General features: G+C 41.5%; 1 long non-coding RNA gene across 1 annotated transcript; it reads left to right on the top strand.

The window, feature by feature from the left end:
- Positions 1-319: 319 nt before the first annotated feature.
- LOC117673096 (uncharacterized) lies at positions 320-2,008 on the top strand. Its single transcript, XR_004593443.3, has 2 exons — positions 320-488; positions 1,787-2,008. It is a non-coding gene; the product is annotated as an uncharacterized LOC117673096 (long non-coding RNA).
- The last annotated feature ends 12,074 nt before the right edge of the window (positions 2,009-14,082 follow it).

Below are 14,082 nucleotides of genomic sequence, written 5' to 3'. Positions count from 1 at the left end.
ATATATTGCCTTGTTCTGGAAGCCACCAAAGACTTACAGTATGATAGCAATCCAGGTGGAGTTGCATACAAGGGTTGACAAATCAAGAAGCCTTTGTTTTTTCTGCAAGCCCATTTCCATGTGAGTTGTTTTCATTTAAAAACAGGACAGCTGAAGCATCTATCATTGTTATAAAGGAGGCGGTGACAATAATTGGCAGCATATTGTGAACCAGATAAGAGTCATCAATTGTTACAGCATCAGGATGAGCTGGAAAAGTCACTGATAAACTTGTCAGGGTTTTTCTGACTTGATTATGCGTTCTGGAGAATAGAGAGTGTCTTCCAGTGATGGTGAATCTTTTAGACTCAACGTGTCAAAAATTCAGAAAATGCCTAACTTGATTCTGCTGGTGCGCTACCCCATCCGAGGAACAAAAGAGAATTAATTCTTTACGTATTCATTTATTCAGCATACTAAAAAGCAGAGACATCACCCTGCCAACAAAAGTGCGTATAGTCAGGGCTATATGGTTTTCCCAGTTGCAATGGATGGCTGTGAAAGTCGGACCATAAGGAAGGCTGAGTGCCAAAGAATTGAGAAAGAAGTACCATCGGACCAGATGATTATTAACAAATTTTTGTGGTGTGCAGAATGTGATAGACTAACATATATTCTTAAAGATAGACATGAATCAATATTTAATCAAGGCTGGGATAAATGGTATAAATGGATAGAAGTAAAAATGATATGAGGTAGATGTTAGGAAAGCATATAGCACAGAGTTGAAAATAGTAAGCTAAATATATATAAGGTAAGTAAGTAAGTAAGCTTTTATTGCGGTCAGAGACCAAATTAAAATACACATAGAAGGGGAGTATATTTTACAAATATAAATAGATCATGCGACAGTACATCATCTACTGCCTCAGATATAATCTGTACTGTCAGTACTAGTGATCCGCTGCTGTAGGGGTTACCCGTCTCTTCCCCCGTTTTTTTTCAGCCACGACTGCAGCAAAATTTTTTGCCACCTTTGGAGTTATATTGGGGTCTGTGTCCTGGAGTAGGAAATAAAGGCTGAACAGATCAGGTGAACCAGGGAATCTCTGCGAAATAGGAGAAATGAATCTTAATCTTATGTCTCGGTAGTGGTAAGGTAATATTAGATACAAGAAGACTAATAAGTGCAAGATGAAAAATGATAAATTTAATTGAAGCTATAGTATGATGATATATAACGTTACTTAGGAAATGTATGTATATGGGGGTTGAATCAACCTCAAACGTATGTATGTGATTTTGTTTTGTTATTGTCTTCTTTCTGTCTTTTGTTTTTAGTTTATAATAAAAAATAATAATAAAAAATAATAATAAAAAATAATAATAAAAGGAAGGCTGAGCGCCAAAGAATTGATGCCTTTGAACGATGATGCTGGAGAAGACTCTTGAGAGTCCCTTGGACTGCAAGGCGATCCAACCGATCAGTCCTAGAGGAGATCAACCCTGATCACTCTTTAGAAGGCCAGATCCTGAAGAGGAAACTCAAATATTTTGGCCACCTAATGAGAAGGAAGGACTCGCTGGAGAAGAGCCTAATGCTGGGAACGATTGAGGGCGAAAGAAGAAGGGGATGGCAGAGAATGAGGTGGCTGGATGGAGTCACTGAAGCAGTCGGCGTGAGCTTAAATGAACTCCGGGGGATGGTGGAGGACAGGAAGGCCTAGAGGAATGTTGTCCATGGGGTCACGATGGGTCGGACACGACTTTGCAACTAACAACAACAATTCATTTATTTTTAAAACAGATAGACAGATTGAAGCAGCTCTGATTGGTACCGTTGCTATTCCCTCAATCCTTCTGCAGATTCAGCTGCTGCTGATCTGGACACTCTCTAATCTGCAGCTCTTCTTCCTGTTTCTCAAGGTCAATCCAACATGCCATTACATCTTGTGACTTCATCTGATGCCCAGCTCGGATGTCATTCCTCATATTCCAAGATTAACAATTAAACACTCATCTTTTTAAATCTGCATTTGTTATGATTTTATAAGGCCTTTTATTACTGAATTTGTGTGGGTGGTGGCTTCTTATTACGACGATTGCTATATAAGCGTGATAATTTTTTTATTTATTGTAATGCGTTATATGTAGTCCATGTTAAGCTGTAAGCCATATGTGTAGAGTGATTTGCAAAAAATAATTACATGGATGAATGCATCTCCTTGCTACTAGTAGTATTCCCTACTACCCTAATTTAGAACTTTTTTTGCTACAGGATTGGAAATCCTGATCTGAATGTTTCTACCATGGAGAAAAGAGTCAGAGATATCAATAATAACATACATGTCAGGTGTAAACAACCAGATCCACATGTACAGAGTTTGAGCTAACTACTTTATTGTGTTCTGCCTATAATACAGGAATCTCCCAGTCTGGCAGCCTTCTCTTGGGAACAATTAGATAACATGGAGGAACTTGGAGGAAGTCTATCCTTCCTCCAAGTGGTTTTGGAGGAAGTATGTGGTTTTGTGCAGTGATTCCAGGCTAGCTCCACACTTGATCCCTCCTTCCTGCCAGGCTGGGTGCTTGAAATAGCGGGTCCTCCTTAAACTCTACCCTGTTATCCCTGGTTTTCTATAAAAAAAAAACAGAAACCATTCAAATATCTGCCTAAGATGAAGCCCCTTGAATGGCTTGTTAAAGTGCCCAACTAATGGGAAATTAGTGGCTGGTGTTAAAAGTTGCCTCAAAGTGACAAATGTGGAACTTATCACCGTAATCAATGCTTCCAGTTGCCAGCCCAAAAGATCCCATTAATCAAAGCCAAAAATGATTAAATTGCCTGGATACAGACAATTTTCAGCTACATTGATCACCCACGCGCTAGTCAATCATCAGCACCAAGTTTGATACCAGTTATTTTTTGGGATGGGATGGGATAGGATGGGATGGAATGGAATAGAACAGAATAAAGGAAAGAATGAATAGAATAGAATAGAATAGAATAGAATAGAATAGAATAGAATAGAATACAATAGAATAGAATAGAATAGAATAGAATAGAATAGAATAGAATAGAATAGAATAGAATAGAATAGAATAGAATAGAATAGAATAGAATAGAATAGGGGATGGGAATGGGAATGGGAATGGGGATGGGGATGGGGATGGGGATGGGGATGGGATAGGATAGGATAGGATAGGATAGGATAGGATAGGATAGAATAGAATAGAATAGAATAGAATAGAATAGAATAGAATAGAATAGAATAGAATAGAATAGAATAGAATAGAATAGAATAGAATCTTTTGCTGTCACTTTAAAATATACACTAATCAGCATACATTAAAATGAAATTTCATTGCTCTCAACTCTCAAAAGTTGGCTGTTATGCATATACCCACCTACAAACACATATATGACACAGAGAAACATCACAGTGTAATTCGAATGTATACATATACATGGCGGGGGGGAAAGAATCCTGTGAATTTACCAGATGGATGGCATAAGGAACAAAGCTGTTCCAGAACCTAGCAATCCTGCTATAGATACTTCGAAACCTCCTCCCAGAAGGGAGCAACAAAAACAGGCCGTGAAGTGGGTGTGTGGGGTCTCTAACAATGCTCCAAGCACGTAACGCTTATAAGCAGTATCCTGAATAATGGGGAGCGAGCTTCCTATTATCTTCTTAGTTGTCCTGACCACTCTCTGTAGGGACCTTCTGTCTGAGGCCCTACTGCCACCAAAGCAAACAGTGATGCGAGGGAGGGAGGGAGGGAGGGAGGGAGGGAGGAAGGAAGGAAGGAAGGAAGGAAGGAAGGAAGGAAGGAAGGAAGGAAGGAAGGAAGGAAGGAAGAATATTGAGAGTGAAAGAGGGAGGGAGGGAGGGAGGGAGGAAGGAAGGGAGGGAGGGAGGAAGGAAGGAAGGAAGGAAGGAAGGAAGGAAGGAAGGAAGGAAGGAAGGAAGGAAGGAAGAATATTGAGAGTGAAAAAGGGAGAGAGGGAGGGAGGGAGGGAGGGAGGGAGGGAAGGAAGGAAGGAAGGAAGGAAGGAAGGAAGGAAGGAAGGAAGGAAGGAAGGAAGGAAGGAAGGAAGGAAGGAAGGAAGAATATTGAGAGTGAAAGAAGGGAGGGAGGGAGGGAGGGAGGAAGGAAGGAGCAGGAGGAAGAATATTGAGATTGAAAGAGGGAAGGGAGGGAGGGAGGGAGAGAAGGAAGGAAGGAAGGAAGGAAGGAAGGAAGGAAGGAAGGAAGGAAGGAAGGAAGGAAGGAAGGAAGGAAGGAAGAAATTTTTATATTCTGCTTAGAAAAGTCTAAGAAATAATGCCCTTAAAACACATTATATTTATTTTACATGTTTCAAAAATCCCAAGGAAAACATGAATTAAAATTCAAACTATTAATTTGACAAAAAGTTTCAGTCATAATTAGTGGTGACAAGGAAGTATCCTTAGGGTCGGCCTCTCTGATAGCAAACCAATTATGAGAACCTCAAAGCTATGATTAAGTCACCAGAAGTAAAGCAAATTATCTTTCTTTTATTCTATTGCTCCAGGATAAAGAAATGAGTGGGGGAAAAGAAAAAAGAAATGAACTTCAGTCGGTTCTTGTTTTTAACACAAGCTTCATTTCATTTGAGGAAACTTTGAAATTGGCAGTTTCTGGTTTTTCTCATTTTGGCTTTCTGTTTGCTTACTTTTTTATATATATAACTTAAGGGCCTCAAACTATAGGAAATTCAATTTACAATCTTTCCATTCCCTTCCCAGATTCAACAAGACAAACATCATTTCAAAAATCAGCAAATAAATACTAAGCAGGAATTAAAGTGCAATGTAAATGGTAATATACAGGTAGTCCTCGATTTACGACCACAATCGAACCCAACGTTTCTGTCGTTAAGCGAGACATTTGTTAAGTGAGTTTTGCCCCCATCTTACGACCTTTCTTGCCTTCATTGTTAAGTGAATCACTGCAGTCATTAAGTTCATTCAGCCGGTTCGGACTGGTTCGAGCGAACCGGATGCTAATTTTACATCTGGTTCACCGAACCGATAGTTGCAAGGATTGGCTGTCCCCGCCCACCCCACCCCGCCCCTCTCAGGAGTCTCCACATGGCCCATTTTGGATGCGAGGTAAGTGCATCCAAAACGGTTGTTAAGTGAATCTGGCTTCCCCGTGGACTTTGTTTGCCAGAAGTTCGCAAAAGGGGATCACGTGACTTCAGGACACTGCAAAATATGAGTCCGTTGTCAAGCGTTGAATTTGGATCACGTGACCACGTGGATTCTCAACGGTTGTAAGTGTGAAAAGCAGTCCCTTTTTCCAGTGCCGTTGTAACTTTGAACGGTCACTAAATGAATTACAGTAACTCGAGGACTACCTGAATTGCCAAAACTTGACTGCTTCCTTGAAAATGTAGGAGTAAACCACGAAATCAATGGGGAGAGGGAAAATGTCTTTACTTGGGTGGAACGTGGTTATGGGAATGAAGGAGGGAAGTACAGATTAGCCTTTTTAGCTCCTTGCCTTAATTCATCACACCACTGATTTCCTTCCTCTAATAAAAAAAGAACCAATATGACTTTATATAATAATAATAATAATAATACGGCAGATAAGGATGAAAAGAGAGGGGAGGACTGATTATAGTGTAGGATTGGCAAAAGACGAAGAAGTTAGGAACAAGAACAAAAGAGCTGTGACACGCTATTAGCATGCGCACCAAAGATAGTATTTTGCTCAATAGGTTAATCCCCAAGTGGCTTCTCTTTAAAATTCATGCCAGCAACGCTCGCAGAAGGGGCACCTGAAATAAAATGGTGACTCAGGACGGGGGAAACTTTGGAAAGCTTGCATAAGTAAAAGGAACTTTTGAAGGTGGAGTCGAGGGCAGGAGTCGGACTTGACAAAACCGAACCTCTAACAGGACAGGGAAAAACTTCTCAAGATCTTCCACATGGACTAGCACAATTCCAGACTTCTGGTACTTCCAGTAGGCCTGTTTTTTGCCCTCCCCAGGCTCCGGAGGCTTTCCTTGAGCCTCCGGGTGGGCGAAAACAGCCTCCCCTGGGCTCCAGAGGCCCTCCGGAGGCCAGAAACGGGCCCGTTTTCGGACTTCCAGAACTTTCAGGAGGCCCATTTTTCGCCCTCCAAGAGCCTCCGCGCGGGCCCCGCACTTATCTCGCGTCCAAAACGGGCCATGTGGAGACCCCTGAGAAGGGCAGGGTGGGGTGGGCGGGGCCAGCCAGTCCTTGCAACTACCGGTTCGGCGAACCAGATGTAAAATTAGCATCCGGTTCGCCCGAACCAGTCTGAACCGGCTGAATCTCACTCCTGGGTCACTGCAGTTGTTAAGTTAGGGTTGACTCTAACTGTGGTAGTGTGGTTTGTGGTTCAGGTTGTGGTGGGAAGAGAAGAAATCTGTGTTTGCATGTTCCATGACCCCAGGCATCCTATTAAGCCATTAGACGGTTTATTTCTTTGGGATCTTAGGCCATTGGAAGACTTGAAGGACCAAATTAAGGACAGATTGTCATACAAAAAATATAAGTGGTTGAGAAAGGTCAACAGCCACTTGATGACACATAATCAATCAATCAATGTTATATAAATGCAGAGATCACATTCCGTTAGAATTTCACATGGTGCGATCCCAGCTCTTTCCATAATGCTCAATGTAACAAGAGAATAAAAGCATTAAATTCATGGCAAAATGCCGCGGTCATTGCAATGACATTCAATGAAATTTAGTTTTTGCCCTGCTTTCTCTGCCTGCTGAATAAAAATCACAATCGCAGAAATTCACAGAAGTGTTAAGACCACTTCATAATGCCTTGGTAAGGCCACACTTGGAATATTTCATCCAGTTTTGGTCGCCACAATGTAAAAAGAGATGTGGAGACTCTAGAAAGAGTGCAGAGAAGAGCAACCAAGAGGATGAGGGGACTGGAGGCTAAAACATATGAAGAACGGTTGCAGGAACTGGGCATGGCTAGTTTAATGAAAAGAAGGACTAGGAGTGACATGATAGCAGTCTTCCAATATCTCAGGGGCTGCCCCAAAGAAGAGGGAGTCAAGCTCTTCTCCAAAGCCCCTGAGGGCAGGACAAGAAGCAATGGGTGGAAACTCATCAAGGAGAGAAGCAACTTAGAACTAAGGAGAAATTTCCTGAGAGTTAGAACAATTCATCAGTGGAACAACTTGCCTCCAGAAGTTGTGAATGCTCCAACACTGGAAGTTTTTAAGAAGATGTTGGATAACCATTTGTCTGAAGTGGTGTAGGGTTTCCTGCCTAAGCAGGCGGGTGGACTAGAAGACCTCCAAGGTCCCTTCCAACTCTGTTACTCTATTATTCAATCCTTACCTTCCTAAATATCCATTTTCCATCTTTTTTACCAGATCTTTTCCTGGTACCCCAGCTTTAAACTTTAAACATTCAGAATTGCAGTGGCTTCCTCTTACTTACAACATTAAATAAAGAAGAGATCTATATCTTTATCTTTATCTATATCATCTCTATCTCTATATGTCTATCTATCTCTATCTCTATCTATCTATCATCTATCTATCTATCTATCTATCTATCTATCTATCTATCATCTATCTATCATCTATCTATCTATCTATCTATCTATCTATCTATCTATCATCTATCTATCTATCTATCTATCTATCTATCTATCTATCTATCTATTTATCTACCGTCTCGGCTTGGAGGTTTTAAAGAAGTAGCTTTTCATATTATCAACTATTGGTGATACCATTGCCATATTTTCTCCTCCTTTCTACCGGCAGTTATTTTTTTTAACGTGACTCTTTTAATTAATGCACTCTCTACACTATTTCTTAGACCAGTGTTTCTCAACCTTGGAAGCTTGAAGATGGGTGGACTTCAACTCCCAGAATCCCCCAGCCCTGGCTGGGGGATTCTGGGAGTTGAAGTCCACCCATCTTCAAGCTTCCAAGGTTGAGAAACACTGTCTTAGACATTCTTACCAACAGCTGCTGTTTGACTCAAACAATAGTCACAGTATTGGAGAAGGGAAAAAATATAACTCCGTGTTGGCAGAGGAACTGGAAAAGGTCTGACTGATGGTGGCGATTAAACAGCTGAGCAGCCCTGCCAAAATCTGTTCTACCAACATTAAATCGTTGACTGGAAAACGGAGCCTTGCCATGCCCGCATGATGGGTTTTAATGCAAATTCTATCCGCTTGTTTACACCGCGCAGGTCTATAAAACAGGTAGGGGATAGGATGGTCAGTAGAAGCCCAAAATCAATGGGACAGTTTGGGAAAGTCTCACAGGTGGAGGAGATTGACAATGTGGGGTTAGTGTGATTGATTAGCCATGCTCCATTGAACTAGGTTCATGTTACTCGGCTGAGAGGAAAGGGAGGAGAGGGGAAGGGAAGGGAAGGGGAGGGAAGGGAAGGGAAGGGAAGGGAAAGGAAAGGAAAGGAAGGGAAGGAAAGGAAAGGAAAGGAAAGGAAAGGAAAGGAAAGGAAAGGAAAGGAAAGGAAAGGAAGGAGGAAGGAAGAAGGGAAGGGAAGGGAAGGGAAGGGAAGGGAAGGAGGAAGGAGGAAGGAGGAAGGAAGAAGGGAAGGAAAGGGAAGGAAAGGAAAGGGAAGGGAAGGAGGAGGGAGGAAGGAGGAAGAGAAGGGAAGGAAGGAGGAAGGGAAGGGAAGGGAAGGGAAGGGAAGGGAAGGGAAGGGAAGGAAAGGAAAGGAAAGGAAAGGAAAGGAAAGGAAAGGAAAGGAAAGGAAGAAGGGAAGGGAAGGAGAAAGGAGGAAGGAAGAAGGGAAGGGAAGGGAAGGGAAAGGAAAGGAAAGGAAAGGAAAGGAAAGGAAAGGAAAGGAAAGGAAAGGAAAGGAAAGGAAAGGAAGGAGGAAGGAGGAAGGAAGAAGGGAAGGAAAGGGAAGGGAAGGGAAGGAAAGGGAAGGGAAGGAGGAGGGAGGAAGGAGGAAGAAGGGAAGGAAGGAGGAAGGGAAGGGAAGGGAAGGGAAGGGAAGGGAAGGGAAGGAAAGGAAAGGAAAGGAAAGGAAGGGAAGAAGGGAAGGGAAGGAGAAAGGAGAAAGGGGAAAGGAAAGGAAAGGAAAGGAAAGGAAAGGAAAGGAAAGGAAAGGAAAGGAAAGGAAAGGAAAGGAAAGGAAAGGAAAGGAAAGGAAAGGAAAAGGAAAGGGTTATATTGTCAAAAAAATATGTATACTATATAGTTAGTTTAGTTTATTTGATTTTATATGTGCATGAAGCCATAAAGAATCAAGCTGAACAGAAATTTTATGTGGCTTAAGGCAATTCCCAGATATTAAATGAAATGAGTAAACACCTCATTGGAAGAACAAATCATATGCTTTTTCTCCAGGTTAAAAGTAGAGTGCAGAAGAAATTAGGGTTTTCCTTCATACTCACTGCAGATCTGTAATTAACTGGACTCTCCAGGAGAATTTTTTGTTTTAAATTATGTATTAATAACATGAATGAAAGAAAGTACTTTATTTAGTCTGGCACTAAAACCTTTCCATGCAGATATCTTTATTAAATCATTTTACTTTGCACGGAATTAAAACAATTATTGCAGCACCAACACAATTATTATTATCCATACCTAGAGTAAAAAAGAAGATATTATATGCAAACCTAGCAATTTTTTTAAAAAGAAAACAAAATTAAACTCAGATTTGAAATGCGCATTTGCTACCCAAGCAATAAATTTGATGCATTTCCTGGGCTGTTGCAGGAAATTGCATCTTATACTTCGGTTGAATTTTTTACGCTTTTAGAAATCTTTAATATTTTGATGACTTTCTCATTCATTCAGAGCTCATCAGATATTTAGAAGATAACTACCTATTAGTCTATGAGGCATAGATTAATTTTCATTATTTGATTGAAGCTTCTTCTTTTTTGTATTTCTAGAAAGTTTAAATATTTTTTTTCACTTTTTCATGTATTAAGAAAATTCACATGCTGAAAAAAATAGAACATAGAATAACAGAGTTGGAAGGGACCTTAGAGGTCTTCTAGTCCAACCCCCTGCTTGAGCCGGAGACCCCTATACTATTTCAGATAAATGGTTATCCAGTCCCTTTTTGAAAGCCTCCAGTGATGGAGCACCCACAACTTCTGAAGGCACGTTGTCCCATTGGTTGATTGCTCTCACCGTTAGGAAATTTCTCCTTAGTTCTAGGTTGCTTCTCTCCTTGGTTAGTCTCCATCCATTGTTTCTCGTCTTGCCTTTTGGTGCTCTGGAAAATAGTTTGATGGCCTCGTCTTTGTAGGAGCCCCTCAAATATTGGAACGCTGATATCATGTCTCCCCTAGTCCTTCTTTTGATTAGACTAGCCATACCCAACTCCTGCAACCATTCTTTGTATGTTTTACTCTTCTTCTTCTTCTTCTTCTTCTTCTTCTTCTTCTTCTTCTTCTTCTTCTTCTTCTTCTTCTTCTTCTTCTTCTTCTTCTTCTTCTTCTTCTTCTTCTTCTTCTTCTTCTTCTTCTTCTTCTTCTTCTTCTTCTTCTTCTTCTTCTTCTTCTTCTTCTTCTTCTTCTTCTTCTTCTTCTTTTAAATTTGATTTATATGCCGCCCTTCTCCGGAGACTTAGGGCAGTTTACAATGCGTTAAGCAATAGCCTTCATACTTTTTGTATATTTATACAAAGTCAGCTTATTGCCCCCACAAACTGGCTCCTCAATTTACCTACCTTAGAAAGGATGGAAGGCTGAGTCAACCTTGAGCCTGGTGAGATTCAAACTAGCAGTAATTGCAGGCAGCTGAATGATAATAACAGGCTATTAGTCTGCTGCGCCACCAGCAGTCGTCGTCTTCTTCTTCTTTTCTTCTTCTTTTCTTCTTCCTCCTCCTCCTCCTCCTCCTCCTCCTCCTCCTCCTCCTCCTCCTCCTCCTCCTCCTCCTCCTCCTCCTGGGAGTTAAAGTCCATCCATCTTCAAGCTTCCAAGGTTGAGAAGCACTGCCCTAATCATTCTTGCCGCTCTTCTCTGCACTCTTTCCAGAGTCTTAACTTCTCTAATCAATGCTGGTCTATGAAAAGGCCCACGTGCCTCAATTGAGCAAATCCTCTGTCGTGTGGATGGTCCCCGGATTTGCAGTTTGACTTCCAGAACTTCATCAACCGTCATGTCAAGGTTGGATTGGCCAAAAAGGTCATCGGTTGTGTGGCTTGCTTATCTTTTGGAGGCTGTGCTCCAGGAGCAATCTGTTCCCACTTTCCTGGCAAATGATGAATGAGCCTCCCCTGTGCCTTTAAGTTGCTTGGAGCAGGGGAGGTGTGCGGAGGAAAGCTGCTTCACAGCATGCTTCTGAAAATCTCTCCATAATTGCAAGGGAAAGCTATCTTAATGAAACTTTCCTTGCTGCGATTTTGCATTTTCAAGTATGCTTATTATTACCACAGCAATCCCAAACTCTTGAGAACACAGTCTACTATCCATCTGTATTTAGGTTAACAGTTTGCATGTGACATGTAAATAAATGGAGGGGAATCTTGGAGGGGAGGGGGCGGTTGTGTATCTATGTATATCTATGTATATCTATCTATATCTATCTATCTATCTATCTATCTATCTATCTATCTATCTATATATCTATCTTTATATCTATATCTATATCTTTTCTTTTATGTACACTGAGAGCATATGCACCAAGACAAATTCCTTGTGTGTCCAATCACACTTGGCCAATAAAATTCTATTCTATTCTAGGGGACATGGTGGCTCAGTGGCTAAGAAGCTGAGCTTGTCGATCGAAAGGTCGGCAGTTCAGCGGTTCGAATCCCTAGTGCCGCGTAACGGGGTGAGCTCCCGTTCCTTGTTCCAGTTTCTGCCAACCTAGCAGTTCGAAAGCAGGTAAAAAATGCAAGTAGAAAAATAGGGACCCCCTTTGGTGGGAAGGTCACAGCGTTCCGTGCGCCTTTGGCATTGAATCATGCCGGCCACATGACCACAGAGATGTCTTCGGACAGCGCTGGCTCTCTGGCTTTGAACCGGAGATGAGCACCGCCCCCTAGAGTCGGGAAAGACTAGCACATATGTGCGAGGGGAACCTTTACCTTTACCTTTACCTCTATTCTGTTCTATTCTATTCTATTCTATTCTAATTCTAATTCTAATTCTAATTCTAATTCTAATTCTAATTCTAATTCTATTCTTCCCTTATTCTATTCTATTCTATTCTATTCTATTCTATTCTATTCTATTCTATTCTATTCTATTCTATTCTATTCTATTCTATTCTATTCTATTCTATTCTACTGCACTACACTACACTGCACTATTCCATTCCATTCCATACAAGAAGTCAGGGTGTACTACCTGTCCCATTGGTTAGGAATGAATTAGGAACTCCTCTCCTGGAAGAATGAAATATTTTGAGAAATATTAAGAAGGCAGAATATTATATTTCCCTGGATGAGAAATGGAGAATAGCTTGAATCTCTCTTCTTTGTGGCTCCACATCTTTTTTACACCATGGTGACCAAAACTGGATGCAGTCTTCCAAGTGTGGCCTTACCAAGGCCTTATAAAGTAATATTAACACTTTTAGATCTTGATTCTATCCCTCTGCTTATGAAGCCTAGAACTGTATTGGCTTTTTTGGCAGCTGCTGCTGCACACAATAAATGGGACACACTTTCCAATCAGCCTCCAGCCTCCATTTTGTCCCCAGTGCCTTTCTCCTGGCTTGGAACTGAACCAGATGGATATTTCTTCCAACATTAGAGTAGCCCCCAAATAAATATAAGACATAAACAAATAATAAATAAAGTCTAACTGTCCAAAGAATGATAACTCCTTTAAAATAACTGGACCTCCTCCCCTCCCTGTTCCCCCAAAGTTTCGCTGATCCTAATCTCTGTTGAGATTCTCCCAAGGGGACCAAACGGGCGATTGCTGTTGATGAGGAAGCCATTCAACCATGAGGAAAGACACTCCCAATCGTAGTAAATCCAAGAGTATTGAATATTTCAGAAGCATTCCTTTGGGGAATTCTTCCTCCTGAAATAAGAATTGCACTTATGATGCATCCGGCATTAATATTAAAATATTCATCTCAGGGGCCTTATCCAAATCTCCGTGGTTGTTCTCCAGGGAGGAAAGCTACAATTGCCTATCCACATCTGTGATTCATTTAAACTTCTCACTTTTGCCCTCTTAATAACACTTAGCACTTACACTCTACCTTCCACTGACACTTGGCACATATCAACTCATTAATCTTTATTCCATGGGAGGCAGACGAGAGAGAGAAAGGAAAATGGAGAAGAACGATAGAGGGGCAAAAAAAAGAAGAAGAAAAACCATTAGCGTTTAGGTGAGGTTATGCAAGACACTCGCCTAACCGTTGCCAAGGGAAACGGAACTCAAAGAAAAAGCCTTTTATTGGGATTTTGTGGCCAGGCCTGCAGGCTCAGTTTTTTCCTTCCCCTTCCTTTGCTTCTTCTACAAATACATCTTTGGCTACCATGTCCCTGGGACTGCAGATTTGGTCCCCTTTCTCCATCATAGGTAAAAGTAAAGGTTCTCCTCGCACATATGTGCCAGTCGTTCCTGACTCTAGGGGGCGGTGTTCATCTCCGTTTCAAAGCCAAAGAGCCAGCGCTGTCCGAAGACGTCTACGTGGTCGCGTGGCTGGCATGACTCAACGCCAAAGGCGCACGGAACGCTGTGACCTTCCCACCAAAGGGGATCCCTATTTTTCTACTTGCATATTTTTACGTGCTTTCCAACTGCTAGGTTAGCAGAAGCTGGGACAAGTAACGGGAGCTCACCCCGTTACGCAGTACTAGGGATTTGAACCGCTGAACTGGTAACCTTTCGATCGACAAGCTCAGCATCTTAGCCACCGAGCCACCACATCATAACCATGTTTAATTGAAAAATCGCGGCTCCATCAATGGAGCTTCACGAGGGTTGCATCTGGAAGAAAGAAGCTTCATTGGGATCTTCACAAAACCTCTTTCAAATGGTTGCAGTTCTTGGTTTTTCTGAAATTACTATCCTGTTTTGTTTAGTTGTTTTGGGGTGGTTTTTTTTTTTAAAGAAAACACTGATTGTTAGGCAGACACTCTGTGGATAA

This window comes from Pantherophis guttatus, chromosome 14 (genome assembly GCF_059756535.1).
Source record: "Pantherophis guttatus breed Tessera chromosome 14, ASM5975653v1, whole genome shotgun sequence".
Taxonomy (NCBI): Eukaryota; Metazoa; Chordata; class Lepidosauria; order Squamata; family Colubridae; genus Pantherophis; species Pantherophis guttatus.
Note: the sequence above shows the minus strand (reverse complement) of the source record. Positions and strands in the feature narration are given on the sequence as shown.